Source organism: Mobula birostris, chromosome 30, assembly GCF_030028105.1.
Source record: "Mobula birostris isolate sMobBir1 chromosome 30, sMobBir1.hap1, whole genome shotgun sequence".
NCBI lineage: Eukaryota > Metazoa > Chordata > Chondrichthyes > Myliobatiformes > Myliobatidae > Mobula > Mobula birostris.
In genome coordinates, this window is record NC_092399.1 from 19,270,918 (window position 1) to 19,287,012 (window position 16,095).

General features: G+C 41.6%; 1 long non-coding RNA gene across 1 annotated transcript; it reads right to left on the minus strand.

Annotated features, from left to right (window-relative positions):
- Positions 1–306: 306 nt before the first annotated feature.
- On the minus strand, positions 307–5,907 carry LOC140190597 (uncharacterized). The gene is made up of 3 exons (XR_011883643.1): positions 5,832–5,907; positions 3,144–3,203; positions 307–585 (listed from the first exon to the last, which is right to left on the minus strand). It is a non-coding gene; the product is annotated as an uncharacterized lncRNA (long non-coding RNA).
- Between the last annotated feature and the right edge of the window lie 10,188 nt (positions 5,908–16,095).

A 16,095-nucleotide genomic window follows, 5' to 3' on the forward strand; every position in this document is an offset into this window, starting at 1 on the left:
AAGGTCATTATAAATATCTGTGGAAAGAGACACCTCAATATCATATGACCACAAACCATATCCTGCCTGTGTTTTTCCTCTACATTGATTAAATATGAGAATATTGCAGATTTTAGTGATTTAAAGATTTGTGTCATTTTCCTGATCATTCATGTGGCACACTTATAATGCTGTTATAAGCATTTGCAGATTTTTGCTTATTTTTGCAAACCTTTGCCTATTCTTTACTCCGGTTGATGGAAGTCTGAATAAAAGGCTAAAAACATGATATTTTAGTTTAATGATTAAAGATTCAGATTAGCTTTATTAATTTGTCACTTGCACATTGAAACATACAGAGAAATGCATTGCTTTGGGTCAAAGACCAACACAGTCGGAGGATCGTATTGCCACAATTCCAAGTTTTGTTGCAGGATTCTGCAATGAATGGTTAGGTGCCTATTGTGTTAAAGTTGTTGATGGTTTATCAAACAGCAACCAAAAATAAGACGAGTCCCGATGAAGGGTCTTGGACCGAAATGTCGACTCTTTTCCATAGATGCCCCCTGGCCTGCTGAGTTTCTCCAGCATTTTGTGTGTGTTGCCCTACAAAAAATAAGTAATTGTTAAAGGTTGGAAACAACTTCATGTGTTACAGGTTACTGCTAACTTACTGATTTCATTATGGAAACATTCTTGTCAAGTCTGGATGCAGTCCGTTTCGTCAACATTGTTTTTTTTCACAGTTTATTTATTGAGACCAGCCCTTCTGGCCCTTCAAGGTGAGTCACTCAGCAACCCCCGATCTAATCCGAACCTAATCACGGGATAATTTACAATGGCCAATTAACTGATCAACCATATGTCTTTGGATTGTGGGAAGAAACCCACGTGCTCATGAGGAAAATGTACAAACCCCTTACAGGCAGTGGCAGAAATTGAACCCAGGTCACTGGTACTGTAGAGTGTCATGCTAACCACTACTTACTCACTAATATTAACAGGATAGCTCCAAATTCTGAAACATATATCACAGTAGATGATAGATATGTTGATCCCTCTCATCACATCTAGACAAACTTGGCACTCAATCTGCAGTCACTTAAAAAGAAAAACTTTTCAGACTTTCAGCAATCACCAGGTCCAAGTTATACTCAAACTCTATCCCAATTTTCTCCTTTCATTCTGCAAGTTATCTATCCAGCTACATTCAATGAAAAGACCTCTGGTAATAGATCTTATAATTGGTCTTCTGGTGTACATAGGAAATCAATTATCTTTATCTCAGGAAAAGGTTTTGCCTTGAATGGAAAATCTCTCAGCTGACAGCAGGCTTGAATCAAGAGGTTTGAACGCCTAGAATAATCAGTCTCATTCTTACCCACTGGTGGAAGGTGCAGTCATTACTGATGTGCCATTGTGCACATGCAACCCAGGTAGAATGCAGAAAGCAGATCGCCAGCCCACACTCTTCACTTCCAGTGAATAAGGAATCAACTCAGAACAATTTCCCTTTTTCCTATCTCCTCAAAGTTGCCCCTGATAATACTGGTATTGTTTCTTGTTTGTGAACCATTCTCCAGTCCCCCACATACTTTCCCATTCTTACATATCACCCTGGCCACACCAGCACATTTATTGATATTATCTGATGAGTCAACAGGGTGTCACGGTAGCATTGCGCAATGTTATTACAGCGCAGGGTGCTTCGGATTTCAGAGTCCATTTCCGGCGCCGTTCTGTAAGGAATGCGTGGAACGCCATGGGTTTTCCCTGGGTGCTCTGGTTACCTTCAACGATTGAAAGACGTACCGGGAACATTGGTCATTATAAATTGTCCTGTGATTAGGTTGGAGTTAATCAGGGTTCTGGGGCAGTGTGGCTCGAATGCCCAGAAGGACCTAGTTAGATATAAGGTCTTACCCTGATGCACGGATATTGGAAAATGCTTTGTTAATGTCACACAGTGTACTGAAGTACAGTGAATAATTTTCTCGTGCATCCCTTTAGGTAATTTCACAAGTACGCTAAGGTAGCGCATATGAAAAGCAGTAACAGAATGCAGAAGATGGAGCTACAGTTACAGAGGAAGTGCAGAGTACGTAGTGTAGATGAAGGACAATGAACAGGTGGATGTGAGGTCGAGCGGCTGTCTCATCGTACAGGGTTTATTCAGTGATCACATGGCCCCTGAGCCTGGTGATACACATTTTCCATCTTTATTAACTTCTGTCCAATGGGGAGGGGTGGGGAAGGAGAGAATGCCCAGGGTGGGAGGGGTCTTTGATTATGTTGACTGCTTCTCTGAGGCAGCTAGATATTTAGACAGAGAACAGACCATATGTGGACAGAAGCTCTGGGCAGGAGGCCTGTTTTCATGAATGGATTGAGCTGTGCCCACAGCTCTCTGTAATTACTCATTGTTTTAGGTAATGCAATTGCCATAGCAAGCCATGGCAATTAGGATAGGAGACTCTCTGTGATGTATCTGTAGAATTTGAAGGCCAATGGGAACATAGCAAAGAGTAATTCAAGGCCAATGGGAACATACCAAATGGTAATTCAAGGCCAATGGGAACATAGCAAATGGTAATTCAAGTCTATGGTCCTTCTCCCTGCATACCAACAAAAATTGAAACTTGAGAATCCAGTACAGGAGGTAATGTAGTGCTGGCCTGGGGAAACAGATGAGCTTCTACACAACTATTTTGAGTCCATAGACTAGTCCATGATCAAGGACTCAGCGGCCAACATAAGTGAGTTTGCATAAGTTGTCACATATTTGATCAGTAATGTGTTCCCAAACTTTTTTATGCTATGGACTAAAACCATTAGGCAGGGGGTCCATGGGCCCCAGGTTGGGAGTCCCTGATGTACTAAAGAGGTCAATCCAGATGTCCACCAACTGGAAAACAAGGACGAACTGAGAGATCTACTCCTTACTGAAGTCCGGGTCTGTGACATTCAAATTGGGTGACCCTGACCTATTCAAGGAACTGACAAATGCACGAATGGCAATGATAGGATTATAAGGAGGTGCTTGATTGACACCTCTCCTTCTTGACTCAGGCAGATTAGATCACTTACTGAGCTGCCCTGGTTTATGTGCACTGCCTCAATGCTAAAAAGTATTAAACAAGAAACTTCATGACTCAATTACATACCACAACAGGAGGTTTAGAAGAGTATTTGTGTCTCCATATGTCTGTAAGTTCCAGCTTCATCTAGAGATCAACAGAAAAATGCCTTAGTTAGTACGGACTACGGTACTGAAAGTTCCCTATTCACATTACAGACGCTACTCCGTCACCATGGAGATTATATTAACCTCATATTCTCTTTATTGTGTTGTCCAGAAAAAAAGAGGTCACAAAAATGACTCATAGCAGGTGGACTATGAAAAAGAAGGAAAAAAACAAGAGGAAAAGAACAAAAAAGAGGTTAAGTATCCCACACACACACTGCTTGTGCCTGAGGTGGGAGGGGTGGTGAGTGCCCTCTGGTGGCCTGGACACACTCAGCCCCTCAGCCCTCATAACTCACTCCACACACTCCCCCTCACCTCTCACACGCTCATCTTCACCCCCTCTCGTGGAGGTTGAATGAATTCTTGACCAGTATTTAGCCACAAGCAGCACCATTAATGTAGGTAATCTAGTTACTATCTCGTTACTTACATGGGGCCTTGTTGTGCATATATTGGGTTCTGCATTTCGGTACAATACAGCATTCTGTTACCCTTCAAGCACTCTAGGGGACTCTGAAATATGTGCATTCTTTAAATAAAAAACCTTTAGACAATTTGTTGATCAATGTGCGTAGGTAAATGGCTGACAGCAGGCTCTGCAGTAAATTTAATGGACAGTTTCATCAGCACATAATATGGGTGTGTCATTTCACTTTCATACCTTAAGAAGGATGTAAAAGAAGAAGAAAAAGTTTAATTGGAACATATACGGCGGGAGGAGGGAGAGCAGCGCGCCGCATGTGCACAGCCCTCCGGTGAAAAATGATATCATATCCGTTAAATAGGGGCTGTGGACAATTCTGATTTGATGGAGATGGACGTGAAAGCACAGAGGAACATCTGGAGAAATTTCTGAAACGCCAGTTCGCTGCTGTTGTTACTGCATGATCGGAAATCTTTCGGAGGGAAGGCCTCAAAATCCCCAGCTTTGCCTGCTGTTAGCGACCGAGATGGAGGTCGAATCGTTCGGATAGAGATGGCGCTCAGTACTCAGTGTTGGAGAGCTGATCAGAGCTCGAAGTTTTCGGATGACTCAGAGTTGGACCGTGGTCGGGTGTGGCAGGGAGAGTTTTCCTTCCTTCTCCCGTCTGCGTGAGATGTGGGACATTTGAGAGACTTTGAACTTTTTACTGTGCTCATGGACTTCTTCATCAAGTTATGGTATTGTTATACTGTTGTAACTATATGTTATAATTATGTGGTTTTGTTAGTTTTTTTCAGTCTTGGTCTGTCCTGTGTTTTGTGATATCACACCGGAGGAAATATTGTATGATTTCTTAATGCATGCATTACTAAATGACAATAAAAGAAGACTGCGTGTCTTCATAATCTAAAAAAATATATAGTCTTGACAAGGGTCATATAGAGAGTTTGTTTCCTCTCGTGCAAAATTCTAGAATGAGGGGTTACTCTATAAAAAATCGTCCATTGAAGGTAGAGGTAAGGTAAATTATTTTCTCTTGGCAAGGTGAGAATTTTTGGACTGAGTCGCCCATTCCTGCTTCAAATTCTGGCATCAACTAACACAACATCGTTCTGCTTCTGTCCAAGTAACACAAGTGAATTGGAGGCATGTTCTAGAAACTGCCATTGTGCAAAGACATATTCAAGAACACCAGAGATTCTGCAGATGCTGGTAATCTTGAGGAACAGAGTGTTGTAGGAATTTAGCAGGTCAGGCAGCATCTATAGAGAGGAATGAAGAGTTGACGTTTCAGACCTAGTCCCTTCATCAGGACTGGAGATGAAATGATTCACCTATCACCTGCCAGCTTGTATTCTTTCTCCTCCTCCCACCTTCCTATTCGGGCTTCTTCCCCCTTACTCTCAAATGCTTACTCCTTTCTACCAGCCTGCTGATTTCTTCCAGCACATTGCATGTATTCCTCAAGAAATATTCAAAGCAGCTTTAAACAGCTCCTTGACCCATGCAGATATACAAAAAAAACTTTTTGCATTCCTATAGCACCTTTCGCAAACTCGGGATGTCCTTACTGCCATTAATATGCTTTGTGGAAACGTAGTCACGACTGAAGCAGCCCATAAAGGCAACTAACTGAGCCAGGGCTAAAACAGAATGGGGAAATGAGAAAGGAAGCTGAAAGAAATGATTCGTTATTCAAATTGCAGCAGCAAATTACTAGCTACTCCATAAATGTTTTTAAGTGTTATCAACAAATGTCAATGCTTTCTGCATGTTGATGAGATTTAACACCACTGCACTGGTTGGTGAATAAACATCAAAGACAATTTCTCCATTAATATACAAGAAATTTCCACGTTTGCACACAATACACTCAATCTGACTTCTTGCTCATTATTCCTCATAGCCCATTTTCCCTTAAATGGCAAGTAATCTTCTTCACTTAAAGTCAATTTAAATTACAAATGTGAACGCAGATTACTGCAAAAACTGAAAATCTGAAGCAAAACAAAACATTGGAAACACTCAGTGGGCCAGGCAGCGTCAGTGGGGAGCGAGCAGCAGCTGTCCCATGTCAGAGGCTTTCAACAGAACTGAAATGCAGTTACTCTGTTCCCAACCTCTTTATACAACTACTGAGAGTTTACTGGCATACAGTCCGACTCCATTCTATGCACTGACCCTAGACTTTCCACTGGACCGGAGGTCAGGATGATTGAGCACGACCGGCGAACCATTCACACAGCTGGGACATCCAACTTGCACTGCGCATGTGCCAAACAGATGGCCCACAATCCCAAGTGCCTTGGTTCAAAGCTCGGGGCAGATTCTGTGAGGCGGGGAATTATGGGAAATGTCACCTGTCATTGACAACCGCGCCCTGCTGTTGCAGGTGTAGCTCCAGCTAACTCTGAATTATATCAGATGAGGGACTGAGTCCTAATACATTGTGGCCTAACCAGAGATATTTGTTGCCATCTAGTGTCTACTTTAAACACAAAATCTACAACATTTTTTTTACTTGAATGAAAAGCAGGCTCAGCCAAAAATCCAAGCAGGAAGCGATCGATCTCAATTGGTACAATTCTGTAATCACCACACTGGTGATCTAGTGCAGAAGAATACACAGAGGAAGCTGAATTTATGCATGGTAACATGATTGGTTTAGTGATTAATTTTTGAAGATAAGGGAATATATTCTAAAACAAGTCCGTTTGACAGTGCGTGATGTGAAAAGATTACTTCTGCTTTAGAGAAACACTATTTTGTAGCTAAAGACGAAAACTTAGTATAAGAACGCAAGGAGTTGGAAGTATGTCAGGTCCTCTAAGAACTGAATTGGACAAGAGACCATGGCCCTTTAGTTGGACACCTTCCAATCGAAATACAAACAGAAAACTACAAGCCCTTTTGGATGCAAGACAGATTCTGCAGATGTTGGGAGTCTGAAAGTTGGTCAAAACATCGACTGATCATTCCCCCCCCCCCCCATAGATACTGCCTGACCCACTGACTTCCTCCGGCATTTTCTGAGTGATGTTCAAATTGTTTTTGGTAGTATGATTGATGAATTTATTAGAGCCAGCTTTAAAGATAAACTAGTCCCCGACACGTTACATAAGAAACAAGACCAGAATAGTCCATTTGACCTTACACGCCTGATCCGCCATTCAATAGGATCGTGGCTGATCCACTTCTGTGAAAAATCTACTCATTTCAGATTTGAATCAACCTTCTCAACTCTACAAAAAGTCCACCCTCTGAGTTCCACATTATAGGAAGGATGTGGAGGCTTTGGATAGGGTGTAGAAGAGTCTTAACGGGATGCTGTCTAAATTGGAGAGCACATGCTATAATGAGAGGTTGGACTGAGTGGGTTATTTTCTCTGGAGTGGCAGGTGCTGAAGGGAGATGTGATAGAACTTCGTAAGTTATGAGAGGCATGGATAGAGAAGACAGGCAATATGCTTTCCCCAGAGTTGAAATGTCCATTACCAGAGGTCATAAGAGGGGCAAGTTCAAGCTTTTTTTTTTAACAGAGTGTGAGGTGCCTGGAGTGTGTTGCCACGGATGGAGCCAAATACAGGAGTGCTGTTCAAGAGACCCTTAGAGAAGGGTACAGAGGAGATTTACCAGGATGCTGCCTGGTTTAGAGAGTATGCATTATGATCAGAGATTAAGGGAGCTAGGGCTTTACTCTTTGGAGAGAAGGAGGATGAGAGGAGACATGATAGATGTATACAAGATAATAAGAGGAATAGATAGAGTGGATAGCCAGCGCCTCTTCCCCAGGGCACCACTGCTCAATACAAGAGGACATGGCTTTAAGGTAAGGGGTGGGAAGTTCAAGGGGGATATTAGAGGAAGGTTTTTTACTCAGAGAGTGGTTGGTGCGTGGAATGCACTGCCTGAGTCAGTGGTGGAGGCAGATACACTAGTGAAGTTTAAGGGACTACTAGGCAGGTACATGGAGGAATTTAAGGTGGAGGATTATATGGGAGGCAGGGTTTGAGGGTCGGCACAACATTGTGGGCTGAAGGGCCTGTACTGTACTGTACTATTCTATGTTTTATGTTCTATGTTCCATAAACAAATGGATGTGCAGGAAATGGAACGATATGGGTGTTGTGGAGCAGAATGGATTTGTTTAGTTGTCATTTATTGTTCAGTCATTAAGTCGAGTCTGACTCTTCGTGACCTTATGGACCATAGGATTTTCATGGCCAGATACGGAAGTAGGTTGCCAGGCCTTTCTTCCGCGCAGATACTGTGGCTGCCCAGGTTGGGAGCCGGCTGGGATTGAACTTCAAGTCCAGTGCTGATGCCACTACTCGACCAGCCAGCCCTTAGTTGTCATACAATTATTAATTTAATTAATTCAACACAACATCTTGGATGAGTGAACAGTTCCTGTGCTGTATCTGCCCATGTTCTATGTTTTATACGTGAATCAGTCTCTCCTTATTTCTGTACTAAATGCCCTTTCTCTTGTTCTGAGTTGCCACCCATGAAACCTCCACGTCTCCAACTTCCTAGACCCATTCTCTCCATATCTACTTTGCTGAATTCTCTTAACTTCTAAAGAATAAAAGCCTAACATCCTAAATCTCTCATCACATGAAACACCTGCCTCCTCAGAAATCACTCTGGTGGATATTTGCTGTATGTTATTTCTTTTGCAAAAATGTCCCTTTTCATCATCTTTATGTATTGTGTTGCATGACATCGGTGATGATGGTCTCATGACCATTATTATTGTTCCTGCCAATTTTTCCTACAGAAGTGGTTTGCCGTTGCCTTCTTCTGGGCAGTGTCTTTACGAGATGGGTGACCACATCCATTATCAATACCATTCAGAGATTGTCTGCCTGGCATCTGTGGCTACATAACCAGGACCTGTCATATGTACCGGCTGCTCATAATACCATTCCCCCTCTGCTCGCATGGTTTCACATGACCTTGAACTGATGGTGGAGGGGTAGGAGGTGTGTTAAGCAGGGGCAACACCTTGCTCAAGGGTAACCTGCAGGCTAGCAGAGGGAAGGAGCACCTTACACTTCCTTTGGTAGAGACATATCTCCACCCCTCTAACTTCTCAGGTAAGCAGACTGAAATTGGACTTGATAATCCTGGTGCAGCCTTGGCTTTGTGTGGATGAGAATCCTAGATGGCAACTCCCATGCATTTGATACAGAATGCAGAGCAGAGCTGTATTGGCAGAACATATCCAATAACTAGCTGTGAGCAATAGCTTGAGTTTGCTGACAAGGGATGATTTGGTTTGAAATTCTTGAAAGCCTTGGCAGAGTAGATACAGATATGACATTTCAGAATAGCGTTAGAAAAATATTTCTTCAACCATGACTATTGAGGCTTTGAAATTCTTTAGAATCTTTGAAACTTTCTACCCAGGAAGGTGGCTCAGTCAAGGTGTAATGCATTGTATGAAAGTTTGACGGAAATTTTCTTTTATCCTCTGATCTTTCTTTTCTGCAACTACACTGAATTGAAATGCTGATGGGAAATAAATAATTAGGGATCTTCAGCTGATTTGCGATGCAGTGGTTTTCATTTTGAGGGCACTCTGGTTTTGTTAAACTTTCAAACACCATCTGAAAGATGATCATGTACTTTTTTCTCTTAATAATAATAAGCAAGTTAGTTTGAAAGCCTAAAAAATGTCACAATGTGTCAAATAGCTGACAATGACAATTGGGATTCACATCAGACTTCAAAATCAAAATGAGGTTCTTGGCAAATTCATCTGCGTGAACATCAACAAAGCTGCTTGCTACTGCTATTACTCACAAATCAGCCAATCCCTCAAGAAAATGCTTCATAATTCATCAGTAAATCCCTTACTTTGAGAGCACAATGTTCACAAGACATCAAGTCCTGCACACATTCACATAATACTTACACATAAAAACATGTCATAACACACTTCATTAAGTATCAAAAGCTCCAATTTGAATGTATCCTCACAAAATGCACCAAATCAAACTCAGCAACAAATTCTTCCGTAAGCACCTCAGCAATTCACAGGTTTCCTGCAGTTGCTCCAATGATCTCATCATAACCAGCATCACCAAATCACCTCAGCCATCGTGATCAGGAAGTACCTTGTCATGCCATGCCAATAACCTGATCTATTGTGTTTCATACCGCTAAATACCCCAAACGTTCATCAACTATACCTGACCAAAATATACCTGCCATTTTCTTAGAATGTGTTGGGCACGTGGCCAAGTGGTTAAGGCGTTTGTCTAGTTATCTCAAGGTCGCTAGTTTGAGCCTCAGCTGTGGCAGCGTGTTTATGCCCTTGAGCAAGGTACTTAAACACACATTGCTCTAGTTTGTACAAGGAGTGGCACCCCACATAGACTTCCAATCTGCGCCTTGTAAGGCATGAAAATGAATCCCTCCCCCTTCTTAGAATATATTTATCAGTTTGGATGGGTATAATACCCCTACATTTCCATCATTATATATTCAATTAAAGATGTGCCAGCGAGTGAACTGGCAAATGAAAATTGTCCCTTATGTAAGTCAGTAGCAAAAAGAATTGCAAGGGGTATTAATGGGCATGTGAGAGAGAATATGCTGCAGGGTTACAGGAAAAATAAGAGGAGGTAGGGGAGATTGGAGTGATGCAATGGCTCTGTTAGGAATCCTCATGTACTTAATGAGTAGAAACATATCTTCCTATATTATAACATGTAAGTAAATTCACCCACAAACATATTGGAGTCTATCCTCAAAATAAGCCACTAAACTTAGTCAGAAATAAGCCAGACAACTGATGTCGGGTCTAGAGGACTTGAATTATAAGGAAAGATTGAATCGGCTAGGACCGTATTCCTTGGAACATAGAAGATTAAGAGGAGATTTGATACAGGTATACAAAATTATGAGGGGTATAGACAAGGTAAATGCAAGCAAGCCTTTTTTTCCACTGAGGTTGAGTGGCACTACAACCAGAGGTCGTGTGTTAAGGGTGGAAGGTGAAAAGTTTAAGGAGAACATGAGGGGAAACTTCTTCATTCAGAGGGTCATGGGAGTGTGGAATGAGCTACTGGTGCAAATGGTGCATGCGAGCTCAATTTCAACATTTAAGAGAAGTTTGGATTAGTGCATGGATGGTAGGGCTATGGCGGGCTATGGTCCCAGTGCAGGTCGATGGGAATAGACTGTTTAAATGGTTCAGCACAGTCTAGATTTCTGCGCTGTATTTTTCTATGACTCTAAACTGATTGGAAGACAACCACTAAAATATCACTACAAACCAGGGCAGAATTGATTTGATTAAAATACCTTCACAAGATGTCCCAAATGCATCTCTCAAGACATACATGAATGTTTCTAAATATTGGATGTTTTTTGAATTAACGTAGTTTGGCCAGTTAGCTTTTTTTTGGTAATTGTAAAACTTAAAATAAGTTGGTGGTTCTTCCATGCTTGGCAGCAATATTTCAAGACAAAGCCACGTGCAACTATATCCAATTATATTCTTCCATTTTATGGCACAATACAGCAAATGTTGTTGGCCACCTGGTGTGTAATATCTGCTCATAGTCATAACTCATCAGTCCACCAGAACTGTCCAAGTAACAATGCTGTTAATTATTACTAATGGTTACACTGGCTACAATGGCTGCTAATGAATTGGATGTCTAACAGAGATCTGCGATGTGCTAAACTTGTCAACAGTAAAGTATAATAATAACTTGCTCCCCGGGGTAATATCGTGACAGAGTAAGTGCTTCAGTTTTATAAAAGATAAAAGTGACAACCTCCGCAGAATACAATTTACAAGGAAATTCGAAGGCAGACATAAGAAGAGGTGAAACAAAGCATGCTGGTTCAAGTCAATGTTCGGTAAAAACTAGGGCACTGTAAAACATTATCTATTATTATCATCCTGAAGGAGTTTCTTGGCCTGAAACCTCAATTGTTTATTAATTTCTATAGATGCTGCCTGACCTGCTAGTTCCTCTGGCATTTGCATTTCCAGCATATAGAGACCTTTCCATGTTTGTCTATGATTGATCACTTCCTAAACTCATGAAAAGATTTCTGATGAATTTCCAGATACTGACTTTTTCCCGGCTTTTTTCTAAATTATACCCACATAAAGATTCAGAAGCTAGTTGAGAGATCATTTGCTTCCATTCATCATTATTGTTTCTTCAAGTGTTATTCCTTTAATTAGAGTATACATTTCCTGTATTATGCCACTTGAGTTACATCAATTTTTTTAACTGGCTAAGAATTCTAGCTGTTAATGAATTGGATGTCTAACAGAGATCTGCAATGTGCTTAACTTGTCAACAGTAAAGTATACTTTACAGTATTGCAAAAAACTTTTCTTAGGGCTAAGTAACTTCTTATTTACTTTATTTTTCTAATTTAGATTTGTTTTCTTTATACTGTAATTAAGTATTTGTCCTGAGTTTACCTGTTTATTGCTTTTTTTGTAGTTATATCAAAAGTTTTTGAACAATATAAGCAGTATTTTGGAATCTTAATGATAAAATCAAATATTAAATTTTAGATTTCCAGTAAAGGCTGAATGAAGGGGTGTTTTCAGTGAACAACATGAGGTTTAGTAAAAAAAAAGATAATTGCACATTGAGGTCAAAAGTGGGTCTTATTAAACATGAATATTTGATTAAAGTCAGAATGTAGAAAGGAGATTTACAAGCATGATACCAGAACTGAGATAATTCAACTTTCTGGAAAGGCGGAACAAATTAAATCTCCTTTCATTGAGACAGGGAAGATTAAAAATGATTTGTTTGGTCTCTATAAAGAAAAATGAAGGAACTTCTTCACTCAGGGGGTGGTGAGAGTGTGGAATAAGCAAGTGGTGCATGCGAGCTTGATTTCAACATTTAAGAGAAGTTTGGATAGGAACCTGGATGGTAAGGGTATGGAGGGCCATGGTCCCAGTGCAGTTAGAATGGTTTCAGCATGAACTAGATGGGCCAAATAGCCTGTTTCTGTGCAGGACTTTTCTACGAATCTATGGCTCTATGAACTCCTTTATTAGTTAAGGCATTGTGTTCAAAAGTCATGACTATTAGTCCTGACGAAGGGTCTCGGCCCAAAACGTCGACTGTACCTCTTCCTAAAGATGCTGCCTGGCCTGCTGCGTTCACCAGCAACTTTGATATGTGTTGCTCAAAAGTCAGAAAATTGTGTTATAGCTTTATCAAACCATTCACCATTGAGGAACTGAAGAAGGCCAAATATGCACTCAAACAGGGCAGGAGCGCCGGACCAGATGGGGTACCACCAGATGTCCTGAAGAACTGCAACCTGGACGACACCTTTGCTGGACATATGTAATACGACACTGATGAAAGGCAACAAACCAGAACAGTGGTCATTCTCAAACATTATCCCAGTCCTCAGGTCTGAATCCCTCACGAAGACAGATAACTATCGCAGTATCAGCTTGACCTGCATCTTAGCAAAGCTATACAATCGGATGATCTTGAACAGGATTCGCACCACCATTGACCCTAAACTAAGATTCAATCAGAATGGTTTTCAGCAGAAGCGCACAACAGTAATGCAAATACTTGCTCTCCGTAGAATCATCGAGGAAGTCAAGAAGAACAACCTACCAGCCATGCTTACTTACATCGATTTTTGTGAAGCTTTTGACTCCATTCACTGAGGTAAAATGCTGAAGATCCTGAAAGCTTACGGAGTGCCAGACCATCTACTGAGAGCAATAGAGTCCAGCTATACCAAAACCATGGCGAAAGTTGTATCACCAGACGGAGAAACAGCAGTGCTCGAGCTCCGAGCTGGTGTGCTGCAAGGAGACACTCTGGCACCCTACACCTTTATAATCGTCCTTGATTACGCTCTGTGTCAAGCTAGCAAAGATCATGACAAGTTTGGTTTTACCATAAAACCAGGATGAACCAAAAGGGTCAGACCAGCTATGCTCACAGATTTCGATTTTGCAGATGACATAGTCCTGCTCTCTGACCAGATGGAGGGAGCACAGCAGCTACTGACAAAAGTGGAAATTGAGTGCAATAAAGTTGGACTTCACCTAAACGCTAAAAAGACAGAGTACGTGGCATTTAACTGCGACAAAGGTACTCTCAAGACCATAAAGAATGATACCATTAAGAAAGTCTTTGACATCAAGTACTTCGGGTCAAGAATGATGAGTTTGGAGAAGGACATAAAGATACGGAAGGCGCTGGCGTGGAGGGCTATGAGCGACATGAAGGAAATCTGGAAGTCGAACCTGACCAGAGGGCTTAAAAAGAGGATTTTCATACCAGTCATAGAGTCCATTCTCATGTACGGATGCGAGACATGGACACTCACCAAGACTATGCGAAAGTCTCCAGATGGTTGCTGTACACGAATGCTCTGGATGGCTCTTGACGAGAGTTGGCAACAGCACATGACGAACGTCAAGCTCTATAATGACCTACAGATGCTCTCCACTAAAATCGAGGCGAGAAGGCTGCAACTAGTGAGGCATTGTCTACCTGCCAGCCTAGTCATCATATGGGAGCCCAAGCACGGGAGGATGAACCCTGGGCGCCCTCCCAAGACTATGGTCAACACGCTCCTAGAAGACAGCGGCATGGCTAATGTAGATGAACTGAGCACACTGATGAGGGAGAGGGAGAAGTGGAGAGTCCGTCATCGTGCCCGATGCCGGCCCCTTAGGCCTGAGTTGATGTAGTAGTAGTAGTAGTTGTAGTTTATCAAAGTCTAGTTACATCACATCTGGAGTATGCATAAAGTTCTGTTCGCTCCATTATAGGAAGAACGTTGAGGCTTTGGAGAGGGTACTGCAGAGGTTTACCAGGCTGCTGCCTGGATTAGAGGGCATGTGCTATAAAGAGAGGTTGGACAAGCTTGGGCTGTTTTCTCTGGAGTGATAGAGGCTGAGGAAAGATCTGACAGAGGTTTATATGATTATGAGAGGCATAGATAGGCTAGACAGACAATATCTTTTTCCCAGGGCTACAATGTCTAAAACACAAGGGCATGCGTTTAGGGTGAGAGGGGGCAATTTCAAAGGAGATGTGTGGGGCAAATATTTTACACAGGGAGTGGTGGGTGCCAGGAATATGCTTCCTGGAATGGTGGTAGAGGCAGAAACAGGGACTTTTAAGAAATGTTTAGATAGGTAAATGAATGTGAGAAAAATCGAAGAATATGGACATTATGTGGGGAGGAGAGATTAGAAGAGTTGGCTATTTGATTAATAATTTAATCGGTTCAGCACAACATTGTGGATTGAAGGGCTTGTTCCAGTGCTGTACTGTTCTGTGTTCTATTTTAATAATGTAGACATGGAATTTAGTTGTTTTATACAATAAATAGTGTGAAGTTTAAAGCTAAAGGTTTTAAATATAAGATAGGCCTCCATAGGTCAGTGTTGACCATGAATTTTGTATCTAAGCTGTCTAGTTACACAAATCTGGGCACGACAATATGGAGAGCAAGCTATTACCCATGTGGTAAGCTCCCCTTCACGCATCTGATGAAACCAAAAGAACGGCAACGATGGATACAGTTCGGCACCAGCAGAGTCGCACGAGTGGCCAGTCATCGTTGAACTCCAAGTAGGACTGCCTTAGGGCCTCCAACTCTGGATTTTTCCCTCAGGGTTTACCCATGAGTGGGTATAGCTGCAAGGCAGCGGGGGTTTGAGATCAGAGTTTTCCTTCTCCTTGATGAACTGCCAAACATGGCTGACAAGCCCCATCTGCCCGAAGCAGCTGGTTTTAAGGCAGTCACCTGCCTTTGCCCCTTCTCCTGTCAGTAGAAATGGTTCTGCTGGGCTTAGGAGCTAAGCCACATGTGAAGGCCAGGAGATGGACTTGGTTGTCAGAGGCTATCTGAGGTGCACGCCATTGAGAGCATTTAATAGGTAGTGGGAGCTTGTCCCCGTTACTACCCCAAGCTATAACACCCTTAAGGAACAAAATAAGATTGTAACTATTAAATTTAATAGAGAAAGCTTTTCTGATGAGAATTTAAAGTGATATTTTGCACAGTCATTATTCTAAACCATCCCTATAAAACTAATCAAGTTCAAGAAATAGCAGTTTAGAAACTGCAGTACATCCAGAGAGGAGAATTTAATAGGATAAGCAGTTTCGATCATTTAATCTGCTTTCATTGATTAAAAATAAAAGGAAACCGCTTAACACAACTGCAATAAAGAAATCAAAGCAGATATGTGCAGAAATAGTTGCAGGTATTGTTGTGATCTGGATCGTACTGCCTTATAATTGCACGGGTAGCTGAGTCACTGGTGACTTTCAAAAACAAATTGGATATATATTTGAGAGTTTAAAGACCTGCTGTGCTACACATAAAGATTATGCTTTTACACTTTTAAAAGCTTGCATAGCGTGGTAAATTCATTGGCTTCCTTTGTATTTACTTTCAA